The 13,413-nt window shown below is 40.2% G+C and overlaps 1 long non-coding RNA gene across 1 annotated transcript; it reads left to right on the forward strand.

Moving 5' to 3' along the window:
* Positions 1 to 4,546: 4,546 nt before the first annotated feature.
* LOC147965816 (uncharacterized) lies at positions 4,547 to 7,164 on the forward strand. The gene is made up of 3 exons (XR_015607559.1): positions 4,547 to 5,595; positions 5,694 to 5,756; positions 5,877 to 7,164. It is a non-coding gene; the product is annotated as an uncharacterized LOC147965816 (long non-coding RNA).
* The last annotated feature ends 6,249 nt before the right edge of the window (positions 7,165 to 13,413 follow it).

Raw genomic sequence — 13,413 nt, forward strand, 5'->3', positions numbered from 1 at the left:
GAGGTGCCAGAGGTCGATTTTGAAATAGATATGAATAATATTTTGAGTGGTATACTTTCATTGTCAACATAACAACCGAGAGATGGCGATATCTTCCATGCTACACACATTATAGGCGGTTCCCAAACAGAATGGTAAAGTTTATACTCCCCCTCCACCAACAAGCATCAATCCATGCTTGCTCGAACGAGTGCCTCCAACTAACAACAGTCCCGGGGGAGTTTTGTTTGCAATTATTTTGATTTGATTTGCATAAAGCATGGGACTGGGCATCCCGGTGACCAGCCATTTTCTCGTGAGTGATGAGCGGAGTCCACTCCTCTTGAGAATAACCCGCCTAACATGGAAGATACAGACAACCCTAGTTGATACATGAGCTATTCGAGCGTACAAAACAGAATGTTTATTTGAAGGTTTAGAGTTTGGCACATACAAATTTACTTGGAACGGCAGGTAGATACTGTATATAGGTAGGTATGGTGGACTCATATGGAACAAATTTGGGGTTTATGGAATTGGATGCACAAGCAGTATTCCCGCTTAGTACAGGTGAAGGCTAGCAAAAGATTAGGAAGCGACCAGCTAGAGAGCGACAACAGTCATGAACATGCATTAAAATTAATCAACACCGAATGCAAGCATGAGTAGGATATAATGCACCATGAACATAAATATCGTAGAGGCTATGTTGATTTTGTTTCAACCACATGCGTGAACATGTGCCAAGTCAAGCCACTCGAATCGTTCAAAAAAGGATACCACCCTATCATACCACATCACAACCATTTTAATAGCATATTGGCACGCAAGGTAAACCATTATAAGCTCCTAGCTAATTAAGCATGGCATAAGCAACTATAATCTCTAATTGTCATTGCAAACATGTTTATTCATAATAGGCTGAATCAGGAACGATGAACTAATCATATTTACAAAAACAAGAGAGGTCGAGTTCATACCAGCTTCTCTCATCTCAATCAGTCCATCATATATCATCATAATTGCGTTTCACTTGCACGACTGAATAGTGTGGATAATAATAATAGTGCACGTGCATTGGACTAAGCTGGAATTTGCAAGCATTCAATTCAAGAGAGAAGACAAGGTAATGTGGGCTCTTTGTCAGATCAACGATAATGCACATAAGAGCCACTTTAACATTTTAATTATGGTCTTCTCCTCTCGACCCCCTAGAGAACAAGAAAAGAAATAAAACTATTTACACGGAAAAGCTCCCAACAAGCAAAAGAAGAACGGGAAATCTTTTTGGGTTTTCTTTTTAGTTACTACTACAAGCATGGAAAGTAAACTAATTAAAAGCTACAACTAATTTTTTTATTTTTCTTAAGGTTTATTAAACACACAAGAAGAAAGCATAAAAATGAAAATAAACTAGCATGGATGATACAGTGAAAAAGTATGAGCACCGACAACTAGCAATGGGTGTGTGACCATGAATGTAATGTCAGTGAGAAATACATACTCCCCCAAGCTTAGGCTTTTGGCCTAAGTTGGTCTATGGCCACGGCTGGCCTGACAGATATCCAAAGTAATAGTTGGGGTCGCACTGAGAAGAAGTCTCGGATTGCCACTGGTTGGCAATCACCTCCGGATCCCACTGGTAATCAGACTATCGTGGAGGATCAGATTGTGGTTCCGGCTCTGGCTCTGTAGCTGATGTAGGGTTCCGGTAGGCGTGAATGGCCTCCAACAGAACAAGGTACTTGCCTGCAGATAAATCAAACAAGGAAGGAGCATGCAAGGTAATAGTCTAAGGATGATTTTTACCAAATAATAATTTGTACTTAAGCGTCTTTTCCCTATTCTTAACAATAAAATCATGTTCTACCATACTCTTATAATCTAGATAAACAGGAGGCAACAATTTTTCTTCTTTCTCATAATGCCTAATAGGTATGTTAAAGTGTGCAGCGAGGCGCGAGGCGAAGATGCCTCCAAGGACAGGGCCCTTAGTACAGTTAAGATTTAACCGCTTTGCAACAATAACGCACATACTAAATGTGTCATCACGGAACAAGGCATGGCACAAAATAACAATATCAGGGGCACTAAGGTTGCCACAGTTTCTGCGACCAATTAAGCATCTACTAGCAAATATTGCGAAGTAACGTAAAATAGGAAAATGTATGCTAGTAATTCTTGCATCGAAAACTTTCCTCGTTTCTCCTACAGCAATTGTATCAATAAACCCTTCCACATCGTCATGATGTGGTTCCTCTACGCTGCCCTCAAAAGGGATCAAACAAACCCGACAAAAATCACGAAGTGACATCTCCTTATGCTCATCATATAAATAAAATTCCACCGTAGGTGGTGAGCTCCTAGCATGGAAATGGAAGTTTTGCACAAAGATATTGGTGAGTAAGAGATAATGTTCGCGTTGGTCGTGGAGGAAGGCGATGAGGCCTGCATTCTCAGCCAATTCATAGAAATCATCATAAATCCCAGCTGCTCTCAAGAAATCATCACAAGGCCATTCACATGGTCGGACCTCCGTGGTGCGAGGGAGATTATACTTGGGCTTCTTGTTCTCTTCACTTTGTTTATCCTTCGAGCTTCGGCTCGATGAGCCCCTCAAAAATCTCTTCATCTTTTTTTGAAAATTTCTGAAATTTTTAGTAACTTCAAAATAAAAGTGAACCAAACTCAACAAAATTGATAGCAACTACTCCTACAAGTGCCTAGAGGATATATCATGCATTAAAACTACTTTTGACCACATAAATTTGACATGCAAGCTCAAGAACAGGGTCACCTAAGCAGCAAAAATATGCAATGAATAAAGCACTAGAAAAAAACTAATTGGACCATTGGAGGAGTCACATACCAAAGAACAATCCCCCAAAGCAGTTTTGTGAATGGAGCTTTGAGCAAGGAGATCGAAAATGGCAGCAAGATGAGCTTGGGCTCGGGTTTGAGCTGGCTAGTGATGTTTGTGGGAGGAAGGAGTGTGTGGTAGCTGGAATAAGTGGAGGGGAGTCACCATGGGCCCACGAGGCAGGGGGCGCGCCCAGGGGGTAGAGCGCGCCCTGGACCCTCATGGCCAGGTGCTTGCTCCCCCTGATGTGTTCTCAGTGCCAGATATTCTCAAATATTCCAGAAAAAACATATTTAAATTTTAGGGCATTTGGAGAACTTTTATTTTTGGGGTATTCTTTATTGCATGGATAATTCAAAAAACAGACATAAATTACTAATTTTGCTTTATTTAATATAAATAACAGAAAGTAAAAAGAGGATACAGAGAGTTGTGTTTTCTAAATTCATCCATCTCATGCTCATCAAAAGGAATCCACTAATAAGGTTGATCGGGTCTTGTTAACAAACTCATTCCGAATAACATGGAACCAGAGAATTTTTGAATAACACTAGGTTACCTCAACGGGGATATGCATGTCCCCAACAATAAGGATATCATATTTCTTCTTGACAGTAGGAAGAGGAAATTCAAAACCTCCAATAGTAATAGTTGGAATTTTTCCAATAGAATTGATACTGTGGACTCGAGGTTGTTTCCTCGGAAAGTGTACCGTATGCTCATTACCATTAACATGAAAAGTGACATTGCCTTTGGTGCAATCAATAACAGCCCTTTTACTACCTGTGTCGGGTTATCAAGACCATGTACTTCTTCAACAGGCGGTAAATTAAGACCATGTATTTCTTCAATAGGAGGTAAATTCTTAACATCTTCAGCTTTAATGCCTTTTTCTTTCATAGATTTCTTTGCCTCTTGCATATCTTCAGGACTGAGAAATAGAACACCCCTTTTCTTCGGAGTTGGCTTAGGGGTTGGCTCAGGAAGTTCTCAATTATTTTCATTGGTCAACATATTATTCAATAAAATTTCAGCTTAATCTGGTGTTCTTTCCTTGAAAACACAACCAGCACAACTATTCAGGTGGTCTCTGGAAGCATCGATTAGTCCATTATAAAAGATATCAAGTATTTCATTTTTCTTAAGAGGATGATCAGGAAAAGCATTAAGTAATTGGAGAAGCCTCCCCAAACTTATGGGAGACTCTCTTCTTCAATTTGCACAAAATTATATATTTCTCTTAAAGCAGCTTGTTTTTTATGAGCAGGGAAGTATTTAGCAGAGAAGTAATAAATCATATCCTAGGGACTACGCACACAACCAGGATCAAGAGAATTAAACCATATTTTAGCATCACCCTTTAATGAGAACGAAAATAATTTAAGGATATAATAATAGCGAGTTTTCTCATCATTAGTGAACAGGGTGGCTATATCATTTAATCTATAATACCTAAATAGTTCATCCCCACTAACCTATTTCTCTTGACATGCAGCCTGTCCACCTCAGCAGCCTTGCCACATCATTAGTTACTGTTAATTGTTTTGATCATGCAGCTCACCAAGTCAGCATTCTTAAAAAAATGGTGTTATTCCCTTTTTAGCGGAAAAATGGTGTTATTCAACTCTCTGGAAACCAAAGAGGCCACTTTGGTCTTCCTTAAGACCACGTAACCCAAGAGTCAGCATACTAACCGATAGAAGCCCATCGGTCCATCACACCTGATGCATTCCCCACGCAATCGATGTTTTTCTTCTTCGACAGTTCGGCTCCTCCTCCCACGGTGCCGCCGCCGTCCTCCCCACTGGTGGTCAAAGCCGCTCCCTTATGTTGTTCCTCGGCACATGGTCCTCCTCGCAGCGGCGGCAACGGGCGCACCGGACGACGCATCGAACGCGGCCATACCTATCACCGCCCCAGTTCGTGCGCGATCCAGCAGCAGCTCCCCCTCACGCCATTCCTCGGCCCCGGTTCCTCCTGGCGGCAGCGACATCGGACGCACCGGACGTGGCCATCCCCGTCGGCGCCCCAGTTCATGCGGGATCCAGCATACGCAGAGGACGCGACCATCCGAGTGTCTGCCCCGGTTCGTGCGGGATCCAGCAGGATGACCTCGGGAAGGAGCAGGTCCATGGCCGTATTCATGATCTTCTATCACTGCTGCAAGGACACTTGAGGTGTTGACGCTCACGTCAATGAGGCAGATGGTGATGATGTCAAGGAATCATACCCAATTCTTAGGTTTTTTACCGTTAATTCTTAGGTGAATTCACACAGCCTCGAATTGTATTAGGTTGTGGGCCGGCGTGGCCTCCCACACTTCTAGACGGCTTCTCCGCCCTGCCGCCCCAGCTTCAGGTTGCATGCTTTTCAGAAGCCAAGTTCCTCTGTTGCTCCTGTACCAGGGTCTGAGGCGAGCAAGCATGTTAGCTACGGCAAGGAAGGAGGCAAGTTTCTTGCTACATTCATCCTCTGCAGGTCTATTCTTCTTTACAGTCTATAAGATTGAATATAATATATGCATGATTTGGAATGGCCGACGTTGCTATTATTAATTTTGAGGCTTCCTTCAATATCTTTTGTTTACAATTACATGCAGTCTGAAACTCTGAATGTAATACACATGCATCAAGCCTTATTACCAAGAAACATGTGGAAAGTGAGGCGACGGTGAAGCAGTAGCTAGCGCGGGGTGCGTCACCCTGTGGTACTGTAGGCAATCATAACCTTGGACAAGCTCGCTGGAATCAAGTCGGGTGAGGACATCTATCTTCCAGACACCTATTTCTTCTTGCAAATTTAGAAAAGGGAGGTTGAGACATCATTTCCATTTCCGTAATTCTCCAATCTATAGGGCAATGAGATTACAACGATGCGGTACCGAGAAATGATTGTTCTCCTGATCTTCCTTTCAGTGGTATCTTCTAAGGCTTACCTGATATGTCTCTTTTTGGTCCTTAAATTTTTGTCATACATTTTTGTTGCTATGAATAGTTCATCTCCTAAATACAGATATCTTAATTGTGTTTGTCTCTAGGAGCATGACATTGTAACTCAGACAAGTTGTTTCTGGACTTGATATTTAGCTCACCATTAAATTGCAACTTTATGAGATTCTAAACCTGAAGGTAGTGTGCTTCCCCTTTTATTATACATGCTCCAGAATACTAATTTTAGCTGACAAAATAATGTTTTTTAGCAAGAACATGAATTGATGGGAGGGTATGATCTTCATTGGCCTCAATGCTGCTACCTGGTCAGGTTAACTAAGATTACCTATATATAACTATTTTTATTTGATCATGCTCCTATTTGTGGTGTTTTACAGCAAAATAAGAGCACACCGTTGAGGAGTTAAAATATTAATTGATTGCAACATCGTCTTCCTACAACATACAATTACTGCTATGCCAATAAGCTACAAACATTATAGTTTATGAATTAATAATTCTAAATTGGTATGGTTTGGATATTAAACATCTAAACATGAATCAATGATGCATAATTATTTATTTCAAAGCAAGTAATCTACTTAGAGAACTTAGTTGCTCTCACCATCCTCCTGTGTTTTAGTACTTTACACCAAAATAAGAGCACGGAATTGAAGAGTTTATAACCGTTAAGTGGTTGCCATGCTATCTTCCTGCAGCACATAAATTCTTATGCCTCCTATTTCATTGTTTGAGTGCAATCTGAACCATGTAGGTAATAGGCTGTTAAGCCATCCACCTACAAACAACAATTTATGGATAATAATGCTGATCTCTATATGTTGTAGATATGAACAACTAAAGATGAATCACTATTTTATATATTATGTCAAAGTAACAAATGTACAGAGACCTTTTTTGGAATGACGGGAATCAGATATAGAGTTCTTTCTTTTTGACGGGCAACGGCAGGTGTTCTGCCAATTCATTAAGTAGAGGGAAAAGAACCAAGGTCCCAGGGTACCGTACAGATCATCTCCAAAGCCGGAGGCTGGCTGAGGGAGAGCACCACATAGCTCGAATATAAATAGACATATTACAATTAATTTTTGTGTACAACTGCACTGCAGTTCCGTTGTATATATGGTAACAGAATTGTTGATAACGTGTACCTCACTCCATTTCAAAGTAAACGTCATTTTATAACACATTCAATTTTCAGATTTAAATAGGATGGTGGAACTCGATGCAAACTTATGTGTTGTACTGATAAAAAATGCAAAATGCATACTGTTTGAATCTATTGGCAAGTTTCTGAAGCTACTTCCATTTTCCATATGCAACGGAGCATGACATAGAAGTGTTCCTATTTGATAGCTCTCTTTGTCATTTGTAATATTTGCACAATGTCGTTGCCAAATGCTTTTTACTTGGCTACACTACTGAAATTGACTTGAATTACACTTCTCCAACTTTGTAGCTATATGTGAGTCTCCTACTAAATTTTTTGACAGTTGCTTAGTTAGGTACACTCATTATTCATGGTTTTTTTTATTACAGATGCTTAGTACATGTTATGATTACCAACAGGTTCTTGGTACTACTATCTTCGAACATTGTAGAGCTTAAGAAATGGCAAACTAAAATTTATCAGCATCACAAGCAAGCTGGGAAACTTTATGATGTTGTCACCAATTCCTTCTGAGCATACATATATTAGTAGTTCTTAATTTTTTGGTGACCAAAAATGCAGATGACTTAAGGTACTAAGTGATGTTCTAAAATTTCTTGCACTTACTATGTTGTTTTACATATGTTCATTTTCTATTCATGACCAAATCTCATCAAAATATTTCGCAAGAAATTCCCGCAGCAACGCGCGGGGTATCATCTAGTTTAGTAAGATGTGCCACAACAGTTTCAGATTCATAGCCATAGAAAGGATCAGATTCAACTAAAGTAATTATCTCAGGATCAACAGAGAAATCATAATCCTTATCAATAACAAAAAGATAGGTGAAGTAGCATAAGCAGGGTCATATTTCATTCTAGCTTTCAAAGACTTTTCTTTAAGTTTAACTAATAATTTCTTAAGATCACTTCTATCATTGCAAGCAAGAAAGTCTCTAGCAGTTTCTTCATCCATAACATAACCCGCAGGGACAACAGGCAATTCATATCTAGGGGGAGAATCTTCATCATCACTTTCATCAATATTATCAGTTTTAATAATTTCATTCTCTCTAGCCCTAGCAAGTTGTTCATCAAGAAATTCACCAAGTGGCACGGTAGTATCAAGCATAGAAGTAGTTTCATCATAAGTATCATGCATAGCAGAAGTGGCATCATCAATAACATGCGACATATCAGAATTAATAGCAGAAGCAGGTTTAGGTGTCGCAAGCTTACTCAAAACAGAAGGTGAATCAAGTGCAGAGCTAGATGGCAGTTCCTTAGCTCCCCTCATAGTTGAGGGATAAATCTTGGTTCTTGGATCTTTCAAGTTCTTCATAATGATAAGCGGATATAAATCCCAAGTGACTCAAAGAATAGAGCTATGCTCCCCGGCAACGGCGCCAGAAAATAGTCTTGGTAACCCACAAGTATAGGGGATCACAACAGTTTTCGAGGGTAGAGTATTCAACCCAAATTTATTGATTCGACACAAGGGAGCCAAAGAATATTCTCAAGTATTAGCAGCTGAGTTGTCAATTCAACCACACCTGGAAACTTAGTATCTGCAGCAAAGTGTTTAGTAGCAAAGTAATATGATAGTAGTGCTAACGGTGGCAAAAGATAATGGTAGCAAAAGTAATTTTTTTGGTGTTTTATAGTGATGATAACAATAGCAACGGAAAAGTAAATAAGCGAAGAACAATATATGGAAAGCTCGTAGGCAATGGATCGGTGATAGAGAATTATGCCGGATGTGATCGATCATGTAACATTCATAACCTAGGGTGACACAGAACTAGCTCCAGTTCATCAATGTAATGTAGGCATGTATTCCGAATATAGTCATACGTGCTTATGGAAAGAACTTGCATGACATCTTTTGTCCTACCCTCCCGTGGCAGCGGGGTCCTAGCAGAAACTAAGGGATATTAAGGCCTCCTTTTAATAGAGTACCGGACCAAAGCATTAACACATAGTGAATACATGAACTCCTCAAACTACGGTCATCACCGGGAGTGGTCCCGACTATTGTCACTTCGGGGTTGCCAGATCATAACACATAGTAAGTGACTATTGACTTGCAAGATAGGATCAAGAACTCCCATATATTGATGAAAACATAATAGGTTCAGATCTGAAATCATGGCACTCAGGCCCTACTGACAAGCATTAAGCATAGCAAAGTCATAGCAACATCAATCTCAGAACATAGTGGATACTAGGGATCAAACCCTAACAAAACTAACTCGATTACATGACAAATCTCATCCAACCCATCACCGTCCAGCAAGCCTACGATGGAATTACTCATGCACGGCGGTGAGCATCATGAAATTGGTGATGGAGGAAGGTTGATGATGATGATGATGGCGACGGATTCCCCTCTCCGGAGCCCCGGACGGACTACAGATCATCCCTCCCGAGAGAGTTTAGGGCTTGGCGGCGGCTCCGTATCGTAAAACGCGATGAATCCTTCTCTCTGCTTTTTTTCTCCTCGAACACGAATATATGGAGTCAGGGTTGAGGTCGGTGGAGCGTCAAGGGGGCCACGAGGCAGGGGGTAGGGAGCTCCCCCCACCCTCGTGGACAGGTGGAGGCCCCCTGACGTGGATCTTCCTTCCAGTATTTTTTATATATTCCAAAATAATTCTCCGTTGATTTTCAGGTCATTCCGAGAACTTTTATTTCTGCACAAAAATAACACCATGGCAATTCTGCTGAAAACAACGTCAGTCCGGGTTAGTTCCATTCAAATCATGCAAGTTAGAGTCCAAAACAAGGGCAAAAGTGTTTGGAAAAGTAGATACGACGGAGACGTATCAAGGACGCAGAGGAGTGCACAAAAACCACGAAGCTGGCGCAAAGGTCGGCGAGAGTGATGTAGAGCACCAGCAGCAACCACAGATGGGTAGCAATTGGACGTTGTATGATGTGTTGTTCGACTACTGCAAGGTGAGGCTGACATGATCGGTCTACTCTCCTTGCTAGAGCTCAAGCCATCATGCCACTGATGGCCTACAGTTTCAAAGCTATAGGACTAAACTGATACACCTCCAATAGTTTTAGAACCTAAACTACAGTTTCAATGTTATAAGACTAGACTGACACACCTCCAATAGTTTTAGAAGGTAAAAATGCACTTTCGAAGTTATAGGACTAAACTGACATAGATCTAATAGTTTTAGGACTTATGATGCATTTTACTTTATATACCCACTCAAACCTCTTGAACAAACTGCAGGCAAGTAAAACAATCCTTTGTTTTTTGTGGATATGACCTTACAATCTTGCATTGTTCCTATTCCTATATTATTGAAGTCCTACTAATCAAGGGGACCATCAATTTTGATGAAAACTTCTGTGAAGAGAACACCTTTGGTAATACTCCCTCCATTCACAAATATAAGATGTTTTGGATATTTCAATATGGACTACATGCAAACTAAAATAAGTGACAAACACACTAAAATGTGTCTATATACATTTGAATCAGAGAAAAGTTAGAACATCTTATAATAGTGAATTGATGAAGTATCTATGAGTCATAGCAAGATGCACGACAGAGATCGAAAAAAATCATTAGAACTTCTGGAAAAAGAACGACAACTAAACACATGTATCCACCATGTATAAAATTTTTGAATACAAATTATGGCCACCCATTTGGAAAAACTCTTGCTATGAGTGTGTGCTAACTCAAACTTTGATTTTTGTGAATGTGGGGTTGGTAAACAACTTGTGATACATCAAATACGGCATATGTTGATGTAGTGGGAGTTACTCAAAGGACCAGGAAGGTCTAGGTACCTAGGACTTGGGCATATTAAAAATACTAAGTGGTTTCTCAATAAGTGGCTTTTCAATCTTCTTACCAAGGACATGGTGTGGTAGTCTCATCAAGAATAAGTATCAAGGACGAAAAGGTTGTCTTTGACTAAAATTAACCTATAAATTCCCAATTTGGAAAGGTTTGATGAGGGTGAAAGAAACCTTCCTCCAATTTGAGCCTTTTCAAGTCTTGCGCGGGGATTCATTCAATATGTTTCTACATACTACCTCTGCAACTAAATATAAGACATTTTTGAAGTCCAATCTGAACTGCAATGAAATTGAACTGCAAAAAACGTGTATTTGAAACCCTACATGTTCTTGTAGCTTATGCTTCTACTAGAAATCAAGAGTTTCTTGTGGTGCCTATGCAGTGGTCTCATTCTCACCTCACAATCTGTCCAATGAAATTGACAAGTACAACAAAATGCGTTGTAGCTTTTGTTATGAGCAAGAGTTGAGCCACTACTTGCTTTTGATTGTGGAATTGCACGTGTTGCTTGGTGGGCGGTGCACCTTGCCTTTAATACCATGCCACCATGTAGCACGGTGCAAATTTATGCGTGTTGATTTCCTAAGTCTTTTGTTCACTTATTTTGTGTTCCATGTTAAAAGTGCATCTAGGTCTCCTAATAGGTTTTGAGAAAAGACGCTTAAGAGACTAATAAGCTTCCCAACTATTCAGCTTTTGGCCCCTAATGTAGTTGCAAAGTATCAATGATGACCCCTAAAAATAAGCAACGGAACTACAAGGGTTGAACACATTGCCATAATCTTCAAATATTCCCTTTAATTTCAACATGAATTCTCCTTATCTACTTTTATACATACCTAGAACCAGGCCAGTCAACCGATACTTCAAAATATCAGTGTCATATGAGATGTGGTGAGATTTCACCAAAGTGTGGATCCGAAACTACCGAACTTAGTTACGGGAACAACTGGACTCTTACAGGAACAACTGGACTCTATGTTGATTTCAGAGGCTTGTCTGTTAGGTCTAGTACCTCCGAGTGGAGTATGGGCGATAATTCTGAGTCTATTTGGGTTTCTCAGATAAAGCAGTTTATGTGCACTTCCGGAACCTCCAAGTTGGGACTCAATCGTATTATATCTAGTCCGTTACAGAGGGTGCTTTGTTAGTCCCAATACTTCCAAGTGAAGCGTGTTCGGTACTACCAAGTGTTGTATCTTTATTGTGGACACCTATAGTTATTGTCTGGTACCTCACATAGTTCATGCCATGTACCTTCCAAATAAGTGTGGTTCTTGAGGTGTTTGTAGATGGCTCGGTACCTCTGCGTCTCGTTGTCATACTTTCGGAAACGTGGTATTCCCATCTGACTTCTCAAATTCTCTCTACTAGGTGTCTATCCTCAGTGGAAAACTTGTGAGACATAAGGGGGTTCTTGAGCCAATCACTGAAGATCTTGGCAACTGTTCGTTCCAAGTCAGCGATTCAAGGTTTTACTCTTGAATGGTGTACCCCTCCTAGACGATTAGGCATCGCTCGGAAGTCTTTGAATTTTGAAGGAGCCAAGAAGTCAATGAAGGCCAAAAATCGCGTACTTCATGTGTAAATCTACCCTAGTGACTGAGTATGGGCTTTGTGACCTAGCTCAAGGAGGAATAGGTTGGCCTAGGGGCCAGAACTCTTAGGACTTGGTGTCTAAATATTCTCCAACGATGTATTGTGCCAACAATCTGAACTTTAGGAATTACATCTTGTGTTGAGACTTACACTAGTTCAATTTACATGCTAGTGTTTTATAGGCAAGCCCAGCTTAAACTTGTCTACAAAAATCAACTTTGTCTTAAAAATTTCCTATCCAGCCTCCCCCTTTCACATGTCTATTTGGCTATGTAGAAATGATGCTGTTTTTGACAGGAAATCATGCTCATTCTCTTGCGCAGGTATCATTCCCATGCATCAATTTGTTGTGGCCATGTTTACAACACGGGGAGCAATGGAGTTTGGCATCAACAGATTGGAACGCGCACAAGTTTATGTTCCAACTAGGGTAGCAAGCATGTAGACTATTTGCGATTGAACTCTTTTAATATGTAGCGTGTCACTCTTTGCTTGACAATCTGTTTTGATGTACTCCTTCTGTAGACTAACGTAAAACGTTTTTGTGTTGAACTACAAAAACATCTTACATTAGTTTACAGACGTTGTAATAAACATGGCAACGTGTGCATCTATGATGTAGAGGCCAGGCAATATATTTCCAAGTTTGTTTTATGAAGGACATGCAACATGTTTCATTTTTTATGTGTTTGGTTTTAGGTTTAAGTTTTTGTGACATAGCAGTGTGAAAAACGTTTTGTGGTATAGTAGACACGTGTTAAGCATCAATGGTGCCAATTTCAATAATCAGACGGCGAAAACAGCAAAACATGGGTAGGTTGCAGTTGCATAGGGAACACTAGTTACAAGAGTAGTCTATTCGTGCATGTACGGTTGGGGATATCTAATTATTTTCGCTACGAAAAAGAGTAGGACATGACCATACGACATCCGTAATATTACATGATGCGGATGTTACAACACACTCCAACAACCATGACAAGGGAAAGAAAGACACGCACCTGTTTCTTCTTTTTCTTTCCAGGGATTAAGAGAAACACACCGTTAAC

Source organism: Triticum urartu, chromosome 6A (assembly GCF_056163025.1).
Source record: "Triticum urartu cultivar PI428250 chromosome 6A, HENAU_Tu73, whole genome shotgun sequence".
Lineage (NCBI taxonomy): Eukaryota > Viridiplantae > Streptophyta > Magnoliopsida > Poales > Poaceae > Triticum > Triticum urartu.